This window comes from Myotis nattereri (genome assembly GCF_964212035.1).
Source record: "Myotis nattereri genome assembly, chromosome: 3".
In the NCBI taxonomy this organism is placed as follows: domain Eukaryota; kingdom Metazoa; phylum Chordata; class Mammalia; order Chiroptera; family Vespertilionidae; genus Myotis; species Myotis nattereri.
Window position 1 is genome coordinate 166,520,057 of NC_138077.1, and position 19,724 is coordinate 166,539,780.

At 40.2% G+C, this 19,724-nt stretch overlaps 1 protein-coding gene across 1 annotated transcript in view; it reads right to left on the bottom strand.

The window, feature by feature from the left end:
• The window catches only part of LRRC7 (leucine rich repeat containing 7), a 481,537-nt gene that overhangs the window by 435,464 nt on the left and 26,349 nt on the right, over window positions 1–19,724 (bottom strand). The gene's annotated exons all lie outside the window — the stretch shown is intronic.

The window sequence follows — 19,724 nt, forward strand, 5'->3', positions numbered from 1 at the left end:
AAGGAAAAATCAAAATGGAAAATATAGCCAATCTTGGTATATGGAGATTCTGATTTTATGAAGTTGCCTTTTCACAAAAATTTATATCTATGACCCCAAGCCAATACTTGTGGCGCTTTGTGGTCATTTGTGGACATGTGTATGCACAGTGGCAAAAACGTTGAGTTGCTCAATGTGCACATTTCTGGCTGAGGTTGAACAAGGTGATGCTTTGCCTTCTTATTTCATCTCTCACATATCAAAGATGTGTCCTTTTGTGGTACTTAGTGGGATATTTTTGCATTTTTGTACTTTTTTGTTGGTGTTTCTGCTCTTTAAATGCTCCCCAAGCACAGTACTGCTGTGCTGTCTCAGTTCCTAAGCGAAAGAAAGCTGTCATGCACTTTATAAAGAAAATGTGTTAGGTAAGTTTTGTTCAGGCATGAGTTATAGTGCTATTGGCCATGAGTTCAATGTTAATGAATCAATAAAATACATTAAACAAGGTGCCTTTAAATAGAGCACACATAAAACAAGGTTATATATTTATTGGTTAATAAAAACATTGTACCAGAGGCTCACAGAAACCTAAACCTGTATCTCCCCTAGGAGAAACAATTCAGTATTCACTAATTCAGTGTTTGTAGCAACTTTATAAGAACACTAGAGGCCCGGTGCACAAAATTCATGCACGAGGAGTGGGGGGCTGTCCCTCAGGCTGGCCTGCGCACGCTCACAATTTGGGGCCCCTTGGGTAGGTTCGTAGGCCTGGCCGGCAATCAGGGCCTATCAGGGCTTTCCTTCCCCTGGCTGCCAGCAGCTGGCTCCGCCCCCAACGCTGCCACTGCTTGCCATGTGTGTGGCACTGCCCCGCTCTCGTCCATCATCAGTCGCCTCCCTCTGCGAGCAACAGGCATGAGGTGCAATTGCTTGGCTGGCCTGGGCCTCCCTCAGTGGGGAGATCGCTGGCCAGCCCTGCACATCTGCCACAGAGTTGCTGGCCGGTGGCTTGGTCCTCCCTCTGCTGGGCAATCAATCACAGGGCTCCGCAATTGATTGCCACACAGAGGGTAGCCTAGGCCTCCCTCTTTGGGGTGATCGCGGAGCCCCCCCACCCCCATCGATTGCCCTGCTGGCCAGTGGCCTATCTGGGCCTTCCTCTTTGGGGCAATCAATTGTGGCGCCCCCCCCCTCCCCATCGATTGCCTCAGAGAGGGTGGCCTGGGCCTCCCTCTGTGGGACGATCTTGCGGGGGCAATGGCAGGGCCCCCTGACCAAATGCATTGCACCCGCCTTGGTGCAATGGCACCGGTGTGTGTCATAACATGGTCATCCGGAAGGTTGTTCTGCTGTTCAGTCATTTGGTCAATTTGCATATTATGCCTTTATTATTATAGACTAGGGGCCTGGTGCACGAAATTCGTGCACTGGGTGTGTGTGGGGGTGTGTCCCTCAGCCCAGCCTGCCCCCTCAGGCGTTGACCCCCATCACCCTCCAATCGCAGGATCGGCCCCTTGCCCAGGCCTGATGCCTCTGACAGAGGCGTCAGGCCTGGGCAGGGGACCCTCATTTCCCCCCATCACTGGTTCTGCCCCCATCCAAGGCCTGATGCCTCTGGCCCAGGCATCAGGACTGGGCAGGGGACCCCCAGACCCCTCCAATTGCTGGCTCTGCCCCTTGACCAGGCCTGATGCCTTGGCCAGAGGCGTAGACCCCCATCACCCTCCGATCGCCTGATCGGCCCCTTGCCCAGGCCTGACGCCTCCGCCAGAGGTGTCAGGCTTGGACAGGGGCCCCCCATCTCCCCCCGATCACTGGCTCTGGCCCCCGCCCAGGCCTGAGGCCTCTGGCCCAGGAATCATGCCTGGGCAGGGGACCCCCATCTCCCTCTGATCGCTTGCTCCACCCCCCTCCCAAGCCTGACGCCTCTGACCCAGGCTTCAGGCCTGGGCAAGGGGACCATCATATCCCCCCAATCCCCGGCTCCACCCCCCACCCAGGCCTGATGCCTCAGCCAGAGGAGTTGACCCTCATCACCCTCCGATCACCAATCACCAGATCGGCCCCTTGACCAGGCCTGAGGCCTCCGGCAGAGGCGTCAGGCCTGGGCAGGGGACCCCCAGCTCCCCGTGGTTGCAGGCTCCACCCCTGCCCAGGCCTAACGCCTCTGGCCTAGGCTTCCGGCCCGGGCAGCGGGGACCTGCAGTGGCAGCGGCCCCGCGATCGTGGGCTTCACTTTAGGCCCAGGCAAGGGACCCCTAGCTCCTGGGACTGCCAGCTTCGACCGTGCCCAGCTCCCATCGCTGGCTCCACCCCTACTTCCTGCTATCACTGGCCAGGGCGGCAAAGGCGCCTGATTCTCCGATCATGGCTGGGGGGCAGGGCAAAGGCAGCCCCAGGGCCGCCTTTGCCCTGCCCCCCAGCTCTTAGCTCCCCCCTGGGTTTCTGATCACTGTCAGTGGCAGGGGGCTTCTTCCTGCTTTCCCTTTCACCTCCCTGCATTGTGCCTACATATGCAAATTAACCGCCATCTTGTTGGCAGTTAACTGCCAATCTTAGTTGGCAGCTAACTGCCAATCTTAGTTGGCGGTTAATTTGCATATAGCCCTGATTAGCCAATGAAAAGGGTATCGTCGTACGCCAATTACCATTTTTCTCTTTTATTAGTGTAGATAACTACTATGTGAATTACAAAAGTCAACTGTCCTAACATATTTTACCTCAGGTAATTGAAAATTACTACAGATCTAAAACAAGCTAAATAATATGAAGTCAAATGACATCCATGGGAAAAAATATCTATAGTACATAGGACAACAAAGGTTGTCAATTTCATATATATATATATATATACATATATATATATATATAAACTTTGTGAAAGTAAAATATATTAAGATCCAAATGACTTTAATTTTTCTTAAAATTATAAATAAAATAATTGGTCACAAATTTCAAAAAGTATTAATACAAAACTCGATGTAAAAAAAAAGCTGTTGACAAGTGTTTTGAGAATAAAAGCACCAGGTTACTCATTATATTCTGTTGGGGAAGAAAAAAACTTAGCAATATTATGGACATTTTTCATAATATTTGATTAAATTTATACCTATTCTATATATTTGCATCATGAATTTGAATTTCTTGCCTAAGTGTATTTAATAAGAACAATGATCTTTCCTATAATTAATTAGAATAAATTAAAAAATCAAAAACTGTTGATGTATAATTGTGAACTTGAAGATATTTGTTATAGAAAACTAAATTTGTTTAAATATTCTGTGTAGAAAATTGTGTTTCTTCTTAAGTTTCTGAAATATTTTTACCTTGAAGATTTAATATACTCATCAGTTTTATGACAGTATAACCACTATGGGTTATAATTAATTAAACCAGCATATAAGAAATGTGTTTTCTTATTAATATATTAGAAATATTTTTAAAGCACAGTTTCTTTAAAATGTTCTATGTAAAAAAATTAATCATGTCCTTAATAAAAATACATTAAATACAACATAAACCTGTTCATTCTTCCAAAATGACAAACAGTGCAGTGAACAAAAGACAAAGAGGCAATTTACATGGGTCAATCAGAATTGAAAAAAAGAATCAATATTATTAGTAATTATAGAAATGGAAAATGAGTTATTAATTTCAGGCTATCAGATTGGAAAAGATTAAAAAGAAGTAAAGGAAGGAAAGAGAAAAGGCAGACTAAAGAACATGTGCTTGAATTCAAAGACTAATCTTGTCATCACTGAAAATGGGGTAACCTGAAATTGAATATTTCCTGGTATGGTACATGGCACCACCCATAAAATATTCTTGCCAAAAAAATAAATTAATTAAATCAAACCTGAATCTCACCAAGCGTTTAGATCTAACCACCAGTTCATAGTGGGAATAAAAGAAGGAAAAAGGAACAGTTTAACAACACCACAATGGATTAGTCACATCTAGATCATAGGGAAAATTTTGAGGAAATATTATTCTATTTCTTCAATACATAAATTGCAAGAAAGAAACAGAAAGTCATTACAAAGTTCAATTTTTATCTCTTAGACACATTCACACTAAAACACTTATGAGTGAACTGATATGTTATCTGGATTTTCTTTAAAATAGTATAGTAAAGAGAATAAATATCAGCATAAACAAGAGTAGTAAAATGATGATCACTGTTGAAACTGGCTGATGGGATATATTGGGCTTCATTTTAACATTCTTTCTACTTATATACATATGGAAAATAATTCTGGAAGGTCATTTTTAAAATATCCTTTCATTTCTAGGCACTGTTCCATAAACAGTGGGCAAAAATATTCAATATTTATTGTAGCATTATATACAAAAACAATCTCAATATCTAAAAATGGAATATTGGTTAAATAAAATACATATACATCACCCATTAGAAATTATAATTTGCTAGAGGCCCGGTGCATGAAATTCATGCACGGGGAGGGGAGATGTGTGTCCCTCAGCCCAGCCAGCCTGCACCCTCTCCAATCTGGGACCTCTCTAGGGATGTCCGACTGCCCGTTTAGGCCCGATCCTGGTGGGATCGGGCCTAAACAGGCATGGGATCGGGCCTAAACGGGCAGTCGGACATCCCTTTCACAATCCAGGACTGCTGGCTCCCAACTGCTCACTTGCCTGCCTGCCTGATTGCCCTAACTGCTTCTGCCTGCCAGCCTGATCACCCCATAACCACTTCCCTGCCAGCCTGATTGATGCCTAACTGCTTCCCTGCCAGCCCGATTGCCCCTAACTGCCCTCCCCTGCTGGCCTGGGTCCCCCCCAACTGCCCTCCCCTGCAGGCCTGGTCCCCCCCAACTACCCTCCCCTGCAGGCCTGGGTCCCTCCCAACTGTCCTCTCCTGCAGGCCTGGTTGCCCCCAACTGCCCTCCTCTGCCGGCCCAGTCACCCCTAACTGTTCTCTCCTGCAGGCCTGATGGCCCACAACTGCCCTCCCCTGCTGGCCATCTTGTGGTGGCCATCTTGTGCCCACATGGGGGTGGCCATCTTGTGTTTGAGTGATGGTCAATTTGCATATTACCTCTTCATTATATAGGATAAGGACAATGCACATGGCTGATAATAGGGCATTGAAGTTAGACAGCTGCAGGTCACAACTATGCCAACTGCCAGGTGAGCATTATTGTATAACTTAGACCATCTAAGCCTCAATTTCTTCATCCATAAAATGGAAAGTATAATAGTACTCATATTAACGAGGTATTTGTAGAATTAAGTGTTACCAGTGTTTATTTCTGGGTTGTGGGATCACTTTATTTTTTCTTTCTTATAATTTTCATTTTCTTCTACCATATTTCTCTTTCTGTCAGTCTGTCTCTTTCTCTGTTGTCCTTTCTGTGTGTAAATACATAAAAAAATTAAGAGGGACTCATAAATTTATCCAACTTTTTGATTTCATACAGTAAATTTTTTCTTCAGCTAAGATTGGAATAAGGTAAAAATTACCATATAGAATCATTTTCTACTGTTGTTGTAATTAATCATCATTATGAATATTTAGAAGGGGGTTAGATTTCAAAAATCAGAGGATAAAAATGTCACACTATCTGGCTGACTGTACAGAATAGAAGCAACATTCTAAGAATTTTAATAAAGCAAGGTTGGCTCAAGGTCAAATTGTGAAGTTCACAGTCTCCCTCCATTCTCCTTTCTCTGTTTTAACAGACTACTTTTCCCCCATCACAGCTTAAAAAGCCTAATGTTTTCACGCTGCCTCTGCTAATCATTAAATACCTCATTATCTGGAAAGTTTTCCTATGGCGAAATACCAATTTTATAAACACCATATTGTATCAGACCATACGAACACATTTTCTGTTAAATTTTTTCCTTTTCTACTATGTAAAGTTAAAGATATACATAGCAATTTAGAGAAATTCCAATTTCTCATTTCAGACCTATTTAATTAAATATTTGGTAGAATACTATGATCTCTGAGGGTGGGGTTCTTCTTCACTTCTGTAATTCCACCACCAAACAAAATGCCTGGTATATTAAAGCACTTAAATATTTACTATATTTGTTGAGGAAGCTGAAAAGAAACTAAGTCAGGGCCTGAATATGGCAAGGTGACTGGTGTGATATTTTTTATTAAGTTATTTTAGGGTGTTGTGGGACACTTCATGGCAGAACATGACTCCGCCTGAGTGCCCCACCCATAACCACAAAATATGACCACCTCCAGCCAACAGGTTAGTGCCAGGAGAATTTCAAATATGTCGCAGAAGTGGCCAAAGAAAGGTGCCTTATAAAGTCTCAGGACAATCTTAAAGACATAAAGAAATGAAAGAGAAAATAATAAAAACTTGCAGACATCTGCAAATGCCAAGTCATTTGAAACTGTGTCATACCAAATATTCATCAATGTTTCTGCAGTGTTAAAAATATATATCTGGACTCCAATAGAATGGTGGTTTTAGATTTGGAGAAATAAAAATCCAATGTGAGAAAGCCCAAGATATCCTACAGCTAAGAAAATAATATTACTACCTTGACCATCAGCTATGTACTTTGAACTGTTGCATTTAATTTCTCAAAGATTATGTGTTTGAGATTATGATTAGAGAATTGGTGGTTTCTTAGGCTCAGGGAGTAGGTAAGAAACCAGCTCTGAGCTAGCTCTAAATATACATGGTTTAAAAGAATACCTCAAAAAAGAATCACAAGTTATTATGATGTGAACTTTCAAGAAGCTCTTATTGAGTAAGAAAGCTCAAACATTAATGTGTGGGAGTCAAAAACATTTTTTGTTTGCTTTATATAAAATTTTTCACTAACTAATGAGAGGAAATTAGTTCAGTTCAGAAAGTTTGAGACCTACACACACACACACAACACACACACACACACACACACACTTTTAAAAGTTTTCAAAGCGACTGCAGTTTGTCCCTTTAAAAATAAAATTCTTTATAAGATAAAAAAGTAACTGACTTTGATTTAAATTTTAATTTTAGAGAATATTATTCTAGCACTTTGGCCTAGCATGGGAATCATTCCCTAAACCTGGCATACTTATTTTTCTACGCATAAATCTCACTAAGCTCAAAGTAGATTTTTATTCTAAATGAATAAATAAATACACACTCCTATTTGTATGTGTTATTGTTTTTCCATACCACGTCTTTACCTCATTGGACTATTGAAACACTTTCCATCTTTCAGGACCAACATCAAATATTCCCTTTTCCAGTGACTATGCCGAGCACCTGAGCCAGTAGTAGTCTCTATCTAATCAGTCATAGATCATTTATCCATGTACCTCAATTGCGATTAACAGTATATACAGTCCATGTCCCTAACTACTAAAAAAGACATTCTGTCTTATTAATTTGGCATCTTCCATGGCATGTAGTCAAGTGCCTTGCACAAACCAAGTTGTCAATAGCTTTGCTGAATGTATCCTATATCCTATATAATAAAAGCATAGCATGCAAATTGTGCCCTAGACCAGGAGTTGTCCGGGAGTTCGGCCAGGGGGCACTGGCTAAGGGAAGGGAGGGAGGCCCCAGCTGGCAGCCAGCAGCCACTAGGGACTCTACCAATGCATGAATTTCGTGCTCTGGGCCTCTAGTATTTAATAGAATAGTCCAGACCTATTGGGACAATCATCCTCACTAAGGTGAAAAGACACCTGCCTGGAAAACCAGTCACTCTGATGTCCAACTTGGTATCATATGTCAAAAACAAATTTTTCACACATTTACTGAATGATTGATTTTTAATATTTTGTTACATATATGTGATGTCTTTTCTACTTTATTTGTATAATACCATTAGTAGTGAAGAATATAACTTCCTTTAACAGAGTAAACACTTTTTAATTTGTATTATCTTACCTCTCAAATCCTAAAATGGCAGAAAGTTTCTTAGAGCGACCCCAATACATGCTGTCAACTATCACCTAATGCCAGCAAACCTACTTATAGATTCTGAAATACTTATAAAATAATGACAGCAAACCCCATAAGACAATAAAGAGTGATGCCAAAGATGTAGTCCTTCATCAAAACCTGTCTATCATGCATGTTATTTTCTTGGGATAATGTTCTCTGCTTGAGCTAATCAATAAACCAAATTACTAAATCAAGTTAAGGTATTAATGACTTAATGTTTTTCTAGTTTTACATAACATTTAATCTTAACAGAAGACTTCTATAACTTATCTGCCTCTCACCAATCGAGAGAATTATTTTGGAATTTTATGAGTTGTAAATTATTTTAAAGGGCCAATACAAAACATCACATTATTATTATTATTATTATTTTTAATATTTTATTTTATTTTTATTTTTTTAATTGCTTAAAGTATTACAAAAGGTATTACATATGTGTCTTTTTTTTTTTCCCCGCCCTTGACTATCCCCTGGCCTTGGCACTTATTTAAAATGAAAAAAAAATTATATTGTTTTGAATTAGTCAAAAATATCACAAAATAAGGAAGTGATAAAAACATGGGTGTATGTCAAAGGAACACACAAGTCAAATGACAGAGCACCTAATGGCTAAAGCTGGAACAATTTGAGCAATAAAATAAAAAAGTTGTATTGGATTATAACCCAAAGTATAAAGAAACATCCATGAGTCTGAACTGGCATGTTACTTTACCACTGTGTCTTTTCAACTAAAATTCTGTAGCCCTAGTTTAGTCAAAAGAAAATCATAACACAAGTCTCAATAGAGGGAAAGTCTAAAAAATAGCTGATCAGTACACCTCAAATCTGCCAGGATAATAAAACAAACAAGGAAAATCTGAAAAACTGTCACAGCCAAGCGGAGCCTAGGGAGACAGGATGACTGACTGCAATGTGGTATCTCAAGTGATATCTTGGACCGGAAAAAGGGATTAGGTAAAGACTAAGGAAATATGATAAAACAGACTTCAATTAATAATAATGTGTCAATATTGGTTAACTAATGGTGACAAATGTTCCACACTAACATAGATAATAAAGAGGAAAGTATGCATGGAGGTGTATGGGAACTCCCTGTGATATCTTTGCAATTTTTCTATAAATCTAAATACTTATACTTACTTCTAAAAAAGTTTTTTATAAAAGGTTATATTCATGGAATTCTAGAGAAAGAAGCAGACTTATTCCCCTACTCCAATGACCTCAAATTATTCATAAAACTGAGATACATACTTGTTCACAGTCATGAAAGTTGTTAAAGGAACTAAATAATCACAAAGAAAGTGCTTTCTTCTTCATTAAAAGTTGATTACATCATTTAGAATGCATTTGACTGAAAGTAATAGAAAATGTGGCTTATATTGGCAGAATGGAGAGATGGAAGCTCCCCAGAGCCACCCTACCTCTAGAATTTACCCTATATGTCAAATTCTACTTCACCCCTTTGAGGTACACATTAGCTATATGTGAGAAATCAGCAATACACAGTTTTGCTTTTTCCTACTTTCTTTATACAGACTCTTCCTAGAACTTCAGGCACATCTAAAGCAATTATTATGCTTCATTTGCCATGTCAGGTCAGGTAAGAAAAGTGTGTGAACAAATCCAGGATGACTCTGGAATAGTCTGAAGTAGGTGGTTATAAAAGAAAGAGAGCAAGAGTCTCAAGTGAGACCAAAGTTAATAATGTTCAGTAGAAATACTTGGAATGTGAAATCTGTAGAATGTTGGATCACTGACTTAGCTAATGGCATCCTTGACTTAATTGCATCCAATATACCCTTGTACATTTTGGCTGGAAACACCTTAGTATACGTGATACTTAATATTATATGTGAACTGGGCTGGGCTATGGTGCCCATCTATTTGGACAAATGTTACTCTGGAAGGTGTTTTTGGAAAAGATAAACAAATCAGTAGGCTTTGAATAAGGCAGATTGATTACCCTCTATAATGTGGGTGGACCTCATCCAATTCAAATCACTATTTTTAATAGAGAAAAGAGTGAAAAAAACCCTACCCTCTCCACCCCCTATGCCATATATTACATCTTTTGGTTCTGTTTCTCTGGAGAACCCTAACTAATAGGGTACAGTAGTTGCCCCTTAACTGTGGTTTCCATGGTTTCAGTTAATGAAGACTATATTCACTGTCAACCTTGGTCCAAAAATATTATTTGGAAAATTAGAGAAATAAACAATTCATACGTTTTAAATTGTACACTGTTCTGAGCAGCATGATGATATCTCACACCATCCCTCTCTGTCCAGCCTGGGATGAGAATCATCCCTTTGTCCATCGTATCCACTACCCACTATTAGTCAATTAGTAAACATCTCAGTTATAAGAGAAAAAGACCACATTCACATCAGTTCCATTGCAATGTATTGTTATAATAGTTCTATTTTATGATTAGTAATTGTTGTTAACCTCTTCCTGTGCCTAATGTAAGGCACAAGTATGTACATACGGAAAAATAGCATAGTATATACATGTATAAGGTTCAGAACTATCCATGGATTCAGGCATCCACTGGTTGTTTTGGAACGCATCCTGCATGGATAATGGGGGAATACTCTAAGGACCCTGGACCTACCTTGAACATTTCATGATGTAGTGGAAAGGGACATATATGGGAACAGAATATTTGATTTCATTTGGAGCTCTGCCATTTCCTATTGTAAGTTTCCCTGGTTGCTTCTTAGTGGGCTGCTTTACTTTTCCTATTTTCTATATTTAGCATATGGTGGTAATCATATCTACCTTACTAGACAGCTATGAATATCAATGTATGTCAAAGGTATTTTCTAATTACAAAGTATAATATTGGTTACCATACTTTTTCTTACCATGTTAAGCATCACTATTCACATTGCTTGCTAGAAAAAGATCAGTTGCTTGATGGAGAAAAGGGACTTGTTCCCATGGAAGCAGTCTCAAAAACTTAAACTTAGCTTGGAAAATTCTTAGGAAAAAAATTCTAAAACAAGGAAATAACATCTCATAACTTCTTAGAATAACCATGAGCTAGCCCTTGTGTCAATCATATACCAACTTACTGTTCAAAAAGTTCTTTGCAAAGATTTTCAGCCCAAAATTGCAAGTAATACTGTGTTTGCCCAAGATATTGCCATCACCACATATTTTAATATATTTAAACCAGATCAAAACACTCCCTGATATTTTACCATAGACTATATTCCTGAGTTTACTCTAAGGATGGAAGATTAATGAAGCTTAGTAACCTGACACTCTATATAGCAACAGAGTAAGAAAAGCTCACACTTCATTAAAAAGCTATCGTTCAGTTAACTGACTAAACACATCTTTCCAGGTAAGCATTAGTAAATGGGAAAACACATTCAGATTTAAATTTATTCAAGTGATCCATTAACATAATTTTGCTCCTCAAATCAATTTACTTCACACATATAAATTCCATTTGGTGGATGGTTAACAGCTCCTCATGAAACATTCTCTAGTGATTTTTTTTCTGACAAGTCTTTCTTGCTTTCTCTCTCCCTATTTTCTATGACTGATGTAAACAAGCTCCCCAAGCCACAAAAGCATTTGTAAAGGTGACAATTGTAAAGAAAATGATCATAATGCTGTATGTTATTATGTGATGTTAATTGTTGGATTACCCTACCAGGCTATATTGAAGTTGAAGATAAAGGACATCATCTGAAAAGGTAAGTCAGTCCAGCAGACTGCCTCTCTGGCATCTCTTCTTAGTATCTTCTCTGCACTCTAAAACCTGGCCACTTTGGGATTTCAAGTCAAAAAACCTTTCCGTCAACAGCAATTTATTGACCTTTTATTATGGATAGGGCATTTTCCTAGGTGCTAGAGACACTGTGCTTGATGCTAAGGTTCAAATTCAATCTGGAAGATTTAGTACTTAAATTATAGCTAGTGATATCAGTCTCCTGTAATGGAAATTTTTATTTATAGTACATGGTAGAAGGGGACAAAGGCTACAGGACGTGTTATGAAAGAGTTTTTTCTTCCTTCTAAAAACTAGAACACAAACCCTTCAAATGACAGTAGATTACAATAGTTGAGAAAATCAAATGTACTCTTTGTAGTCTCTGGACCTTTGCATATGACATTAGTTTATTTTATAATCAATGACCAGTTCCTACTCCTTTTCTTCTCAAGATGCAAATATCACTTCCACCCAGAAGTTCTCCTGTCTATTTGAGTCAGATGACTATATTCCTCACCCATATCATCATGTACTTCCCCCAACCATAGAACTGCAATGCTTGGTTTAATTTGTCTTTCCTGGAAAACTGTTAACATTCTGACAGCAGGAGCCATGTATTTTTTTATTGATATTTATCTCTAGAGCACACAGTAGGCACTTAATCTATGTATTTGTCAAACAAACAAAAGAATGGATCAGTCAAGCCACAATCAGTACAAAAATTACAGATTCTTTCCCTAAATCTAATGACCTTTATGTCTCTACTCCGTTCATTCTTTAACTTATTCATTCAACAATTATGAATTAAGCATCTACATCTGTACCTTAAAATTAGAATTAAATACTCAACATGTTCTGTTCAAGAAAGCATATCTGGATATGAATGAATTAATTAACTAGGTCACCAATTATTGATATTGCAATACTGATTTCCAATATCTATACATTACTTGTTTTTTATACTCATCAACTGTCACCTATTTCCTTCTTGCCTGGCCCCCCAAACAGAATATAAACCCCTCAAGGACAGAGATCTTTGACTATTTTGTTCAATGTTTTATCCTCAAATGCTTAGAATGGTCCTGGCACATAGTAATTATTCAATTCACATTTGTTGCATAAATGAGATATAAATTAATTAACATCATTAGAAATAACTTTGGTTTGTAGGTTAAAGCTCTGGATTCAAGTCCTAGATAGGAAACTCTTATAGTACCAACTCCACAGAGTTTTGTGAGGATTAAATAAGATAATGTTTGTGAAAGCAAACTGAGAAATATTGACCAAGTGTAAGGTATCATTAATAATCTTGAAGCAGGATAACATCTCATTATAATAACACTGACAGAAGATAACAGTAGTACTTACTGAATTTTATTTTTTATTTTTATGAGACAGTCAATGAAAATTTGCCATTAATTCCTGAAGTGTGTCCGCCTGCCTCACCAACTCCCCATGTGGCTGGTTCCAGGCTGCTCCCAATCAGTATGCTTAACTAGCTCTGTGTAGATTCATATGCAGGTCTTACACCAGTGAAAGAGGGGAAGGAGAGGGGACCTGCTCACATTGACAAACTGACATATTTCCCATACATGCAAATTACTAACTTTCTGTTCACTTGAGAGGAAACAAGTTTATTCCAATTAAAGTTAACAATGTATTTATAACTATCATTTAGTAATAAAACAGGTTATCTTCCTGAGACATTTAAATAGACACTGTTGTTTCCATTCATTGGTTTATCTAAAAAATTCTAAGCATCTGTTCTGTGCCAATCTGCTTGTGTCTCAATTAAGCTATGTGGTGTTTAAATAATATAGGATTTCTTTTTTCTGCAATTATTACATTTTAAAAAATGTTTATTGTTAAAAGTATTACAGATGTCCCCTATTTTGCACGCCTCCTCCCCCCCCCCCCCCCCGCTTCTCTCCCACTTAGGCCTCCACCAAACCATTGTTTGTGTCTATGGGCTATGCATGTAATTGTATAAGAGGTTTTCCTCTTCTCACTCCCTCACCCTGCCCCTAGATATATCAGCCTGTTCCATGCCTCGAAATTCTCACTTCTGTGAATACAGTGTAAATCCCCCAATATGCTAATCAGAAAGAACATATGCACCCCTGTTCATAGCAGCATTATTTACAATAGCTAATATTTGGAAACAGCCTAAGTGCCCATCAGTAGGTGAGTGGATTAAAAAGCTGTGGTACATTTGCACAATGGAATACTATGCGGCCATAAAAAAGAAGGATCTTGTACCCTTTGAGACAGCATGGATGGACCTGGAGATTATTATGCTAAGTGAAATAAAACAGAGAAAGACAAATAGCATATAATTGCACTTATCTGTGGAATCTAATGAACAAAATAAATTGACAAACTATAGGATTTCTATGCAGGAATCCAGGCACAGGGATATTCTACTAGATTGCCTGGTTAGCAGGAAGGACTCTAGAGTCAGGGTTTTTGCACTGGTTCCACTATTTAATGAGCCGTGTGATCTTGAGCAAGTTATTTAACGTCCCTTGATTTTTAATTTTTTTCCCCCAAAAATGATAGTGACACCAGTGTTGTGGTGAAGAGCAAAGGAGGCAATCTTAATAAAGTAGTAAGAATACTTCTTGGAACAAATAAGTGCTCTTACTATTAAGAAGGACTTTCCTCAGAAAATAAAGCAAAAAGTCTCTGCTCTAATGAACCTGAACAGTCCTTATCCTACAGACAGAGACCCACAGATATTGTCCACTTCTGTGATTGAGGATAATCATATATATATATATATATATATATATATAATATATATATATTATATATATATATATTATATATATATATATATATATATATATATATATATATATATATATATAAAAGCCAAGTGACCGGAACACTGGAACAACTGGAATGACCGGTCACTATGATGTGCACTGCAGCCCCGATTGGCCCTCCCCCACCCTCATTGGGGGCGGGGCCAGCTGGACAACTTCCTGCAGCCCTTCCCCACAGCTGGCCCCAACCCCTGTTGCCCCCCCCCCCCCATATTGGGGGTGGGGACAGCCAGCCAGCCTCCCGCAGCCCAGACCCTGGCTGGCTCGGCCCCGATCAGCCCTAATCTGTGTGGGCCAGCCAGACCCCACCCATGCACGTATTCATGCACCGTGCCTCTAGTTACTTAGAAAAGTCAAGTAAAGGTAATTGACCCTCACATCAAGTCACATGGTCTACTCTCTGCAACAGTTAATTGCCTAAGAGTAGGCAGTCTCTGAGGTATAAATGTTTTAAAATAAAACTATATGGTTTATTATAAAAGCTGAGCAAGTTAAGGATAATTTACTGGAAACTTAAATGGAAAAATTGTAGTTAAATACTTTTAAAAGAGGCAAATAATGATATCTGTACAGATTGCATAATATACCATGATCCATTAGTGAAGTGCCATCTGGCAGAATTAATTGTTGTTAGGATGAGTAATGTGCTACACCATTTCACCACATCTGCCTCACAGGGAAGGCTACGCTGGCTGAACTTTACTACGTGTGTAATGCCTATTGTGCCATTAGAGCAGGAAAACGAAGGTAAGGAAAATCACACTGTAAGGTAGCAGTTGCAGTGGAGTAATTACTCCTGAAAAATTGAGGTACCAGGCAGCTGTTGGTTTAGTAGTGGTTAAAGGCCAGACTTCTGATTTTGAAACCCAGCCCTATTCATTACCAGCTGAGATGAATGAATTTTCTTGTGCCTTCCTTTCTTCATTAAAAAAAAAAGGACATGATGATACTACCTATCTCATAAGGTAATTGTGAGATTTAAATGAATTAATCCTTTGAAATGTTTAAAATAGTGCCTGATATGTAGTAAATACTCAAAAAACAGTAACAATGATCAATTTTACAAAACTCCTCTGGGTACAGTGCACCATCTTCTAAGTGTGTTGATCATGTATGTTGATATGAAAAGGAAATGATGTAAGCTTCCTCCTCATCCTTTAAATAGTGTAGGTAACACCTTCTCCAGGTTGAATAGGAGTCAGCCAAGCAAACAAGTAGCAAGGACATTGAGGAGAGAAGCAACATAATTAAAAAACATAATAAACACAGGATTTGATGACATCAAGGCTTTGGTAAGATACCTGTTGGCATCTGAGACTGGAACTTAGAGGGGAAAATATGGGTGGCAGAGAGACCAGGTAAAATGCTATTGGAATATTTCAAGCAAATAATAGATATTTAATAAACATTCTTTGATTGATTTTTTAAAAATATACTTAAAATTTGAGATGTCTGCAAGAGCCTCGGGTGTGTGAAATATAAAGGATTGTAAAACTTATTTACTTGTTTTTAAATGTCCTTTATTTGTAAAACCAAAATGCAGCAATATCTAAGGAAATTTTTAAAACTTTCAAAACACAACAGTTCTCATTTCTTCTATACCCTTCTCTGATTTAGTTTTTAGGTGGACATGGTTCACAATTGAGGATCTGGACGAAGGCATTGATAACAGGAAGAGAAAAGCACAGGTGAGCACGAAAGTCTGTGCGGATAGAGTATGAACAGGGCTGAGCAATGAATAAGATGTAGGAAGCTAAGGAGAGGGAGAATTCAATAGCAAGGCCTGAGAAGCAGGTTATAAAAGCAATTCCAAAGACATTTCAGAATCATTGGGAGCCATAACAGAATTTGTTCGCATGAACAGAGCCTTTCTGGGGGTTACTTTGTAGGAAAGAGTACAATTGCACTTATGTTACTATTTGTATTCTGGAAGGCTTGCCAAATAAAACTGGTCAGAGGAGGCACCCAAAATTAGTATAATCCTTTTGGAAAAAAATTGATGATATGTACAAAGAGGCATAAAACTGTTCATATTCAATCATACAGGAATTTTACTTCCAATATTTTTTTCAATGAGTTTAGTCAATAAAGGGGTAAAGAACAATACAAAAAGGTGTAATTTGGATATTATAATAGGGAAAATGTCTGCACAGCCTGAATGACCTTCAGGAGGAAGTAAATTATGTAGTATATCAACTTCATAGAATGTTATGCAGGTAATAAGAAATATACATATTAATAACTACTATCACTTACTGAATTTAGTGTAAAAGACACTTTATAGATTACTTCATTTAATCATCACAATTTTCAACAGTGAGTATTGTTATCCCCATTTGGCAAGGGAAAAATTAAGCTGAAGAGATATTAAGAGAATTTCCCAAGGTCACCCGGCTGTAGAGTGGCAAAGGAACAGGAAATGTCTGTGGATAGGTTGTGTTAAAAGATTTAGAGTAAGCTGTGTGTGTTCACAGCTGGAAGAAGTTCCCAGCCTCTGCTTCCACAGAGGGGAAATAGCAGAACAAGCATTTTGTTTTATTTTGTTAATCCTCACCCAAGGATATTTTCCCCATTGATTTCTAGAGAGAGTGGAAGGGAGGGTGAGAGACAGGGAGAGAGAAACACTGATGTTTGAGAGAGACACACTGGTTGCCACCCAGGTAGAACCTGGAATTGAGGTATGTGCCCCTGACCAGAATCAAACTTGGGACCCTTCAGTCCACAGGCCGCTGCTCTGTCTATCCACTGAGCCAAACCAGGTAGGGCCAGAGCAAGGATTTAAGCTCAGGTTAGGCTCATCTGACTATATTCTGAACACCAGACTTACTAAGTCATGTTGAAATGGCAAGAGATGAACTTCAGCAGTGAAACATGTACATCTAAAAACTAAATCAAAGAAGGGTACAGAAGAAATAAGAACTGTTGTGTTTTGAAAGTTTAAAAAAATTTCCAATCATACATCTGTAGTTCCCTCATTTGAAAGATGGGGAAGATAAAATTTCCTTGCTCCCAGAGATGTTGTGAAGCTTGAAGATATGTAAGACATTTATAAAAGTACTAGAGGCCCCATGCATGGATTTGTGCACTGGTAGGGTTCCTCAGCCTAGCCTGCACCCTCTCCCAATCCAGGACCCCTCAGGGGATGCCAGAGAGTCAGCTTCAGCCTGGTCCCTGCAGGGGACCCCACCAGTGGACCAATCCATGCACCGGGCCTCTAGTATGCATATAAGAGGTTTGATTAATCTCTTCCTGCCCTCCCCCATCCCTCTTTCCTCTGAGATTCATCAGTCTGTCCCATGTTTACATGCCTGTGGTTTCCCCTCCTGCATTGAGAGTCTGCCCCCTTGTGGTCAGTGCACATCATAGCTGCCGGCCAGTTGGCCAGTCCCTTAGGCTTTTATATATATACTAGAGGCCTGGTGCACAAAAATTTGTGCACTCGGGAGGTCCCTGTGCCCTCTCGCAGTCTGGGACCCCTCGGGGGATGTCCACCTGCTGGCTTAGGCCCGCTCCCTGGGGGAATGGGCCTAAACTGGCAGTCAGACATCCCTCTGGCAGCCCAGGAGCCCTCAGGGGATGTCCACTTGCCAGCACGGAACAGGCCTAAGCTGCAGTCGGACATCCTTAGTGCTACTGAGGAGGCGGGAGAGGCTCCCGCCTTCACCGCTGTGCTGGCAGCTGGCAGCCTGGCTTGTGGCTGAGCAGAGCTCCCCCTGTAGGAGCACACTGACCACCAGGGGGCAGCTCCTGCATTGAGCGTCTGCCCCCTGGTGGTCAGTGTGTGTCATAGTGACCAGTCATTCCCAGTCATTCTGCTGTTAGGGTCAATTTGCATATTATCCTTTTATTATATAGGATAGAGGCCTAGTGCATGGGTGGGGGCCAGCTGGTTTGCCCTGAAGGGTGTCCTGGATCAGGGTGGGGGTCCCACTGGGGTGCCTGGCCAGCCTGGGTGAGGGGCTGAGGGCCGTTTCAGGCTGGCCACACCCCTTTCAGGGTAGGGGGTCCTGCTGGGATGCCTGGCCAGTCTGGGTAAGGGGCTGATGGCAGTTTGCCGGCGGGCCAAAGCTCCTTCAGGGTGGGGTTCCCTGCTGGGGTGCCTGGCCAGCCTGGGTGAGGGGCTGATGGCTGTTTGCAGGCTGGCCATGGCCCCCAACCACCCAAGCTCCCAGTGCAGGCTGACTGGAAGCAGATATCTGGGATTTATTTATCTTCTATAATTAAAACTTTGTTGCCTTTAGTGGAGGCCACAGCCGGCCAAGGCAAGCAGGAAACTTGGCTTCCTCCATTGCTGGGGCAACCAAGCCTCCTGCTTGCTCCAGCTCCGTGGCTTCCAGCCGCCATCTTGGTTGGGTTAATTTGCATATAGTCACTCTGATTGGCTGGTGGGCTTGGCTTGGGGCATAGCAAAGGTACAGTCAATTTGCATGTTTCTCTTTTATTAGATTAGATGTACTAGTGGCCCAGTGTATGAAATTCATGCATGGTGCAGGTATTCCCACAGCGCAGCCTGCACCTTCTCCAATTGAGGAACCCTTGGGCGATGCTTGCCTGCTGGTTTAGGCCCAATCCCTGTGGGGCAGTCGGAAATCCCTCTCAAAATCTGGGACCACTGTCTCCTAACCTGCCTGCCTGCTTGATCACCCCTAACTGCCTCTGCCTGACTGCCTGATCGCTCCAACCCCTATGCCTGCCTGCCTGATAGCCCCTAACTGCTCTGCCTCGGCCCCCACCACCATGGCTTTGTCTGGAAGGAAGTCGGACATCTGGAAGAATGCTGGTCGACCTAGTCTAATTAGCATATTACCCTTTTATTAGTATAGATAGATTCCTGATAATGAAAATATTAGCTCTTATTGCTTAACCTAAAAGTTAGGTGGTTGGCATTTCTACTCTCAATGTAGGTCCTTACATTTCTGCACTGTCCCCTAAATGCTCAGCTATGCTTTCACCAAAATCTTAGTAGGGAGAAAACTGCCATATATCTAGTCCTGATCTCAAATGAGGCAATTTCTCCCTCTAGATTAAAAAAAAAAATGCAGCGGTGTTTGCTTAGCATTAGGTACTTGTAATGTAAAGATTCCAAAGTTATGAAAACATTCAGTTATTCCCAAAGAGTCAGCTTTTTTGAGCAAAAGAAAAAATAATTTGCTCTCTCTCTCTCTTCCTTTTTATTCTTTCTTTAGGAATAAAATACAATCTCTCAGAAATTTTGATTCTTGATCCCTTTTAGATGATGTTCTTTTAAATCAGCAT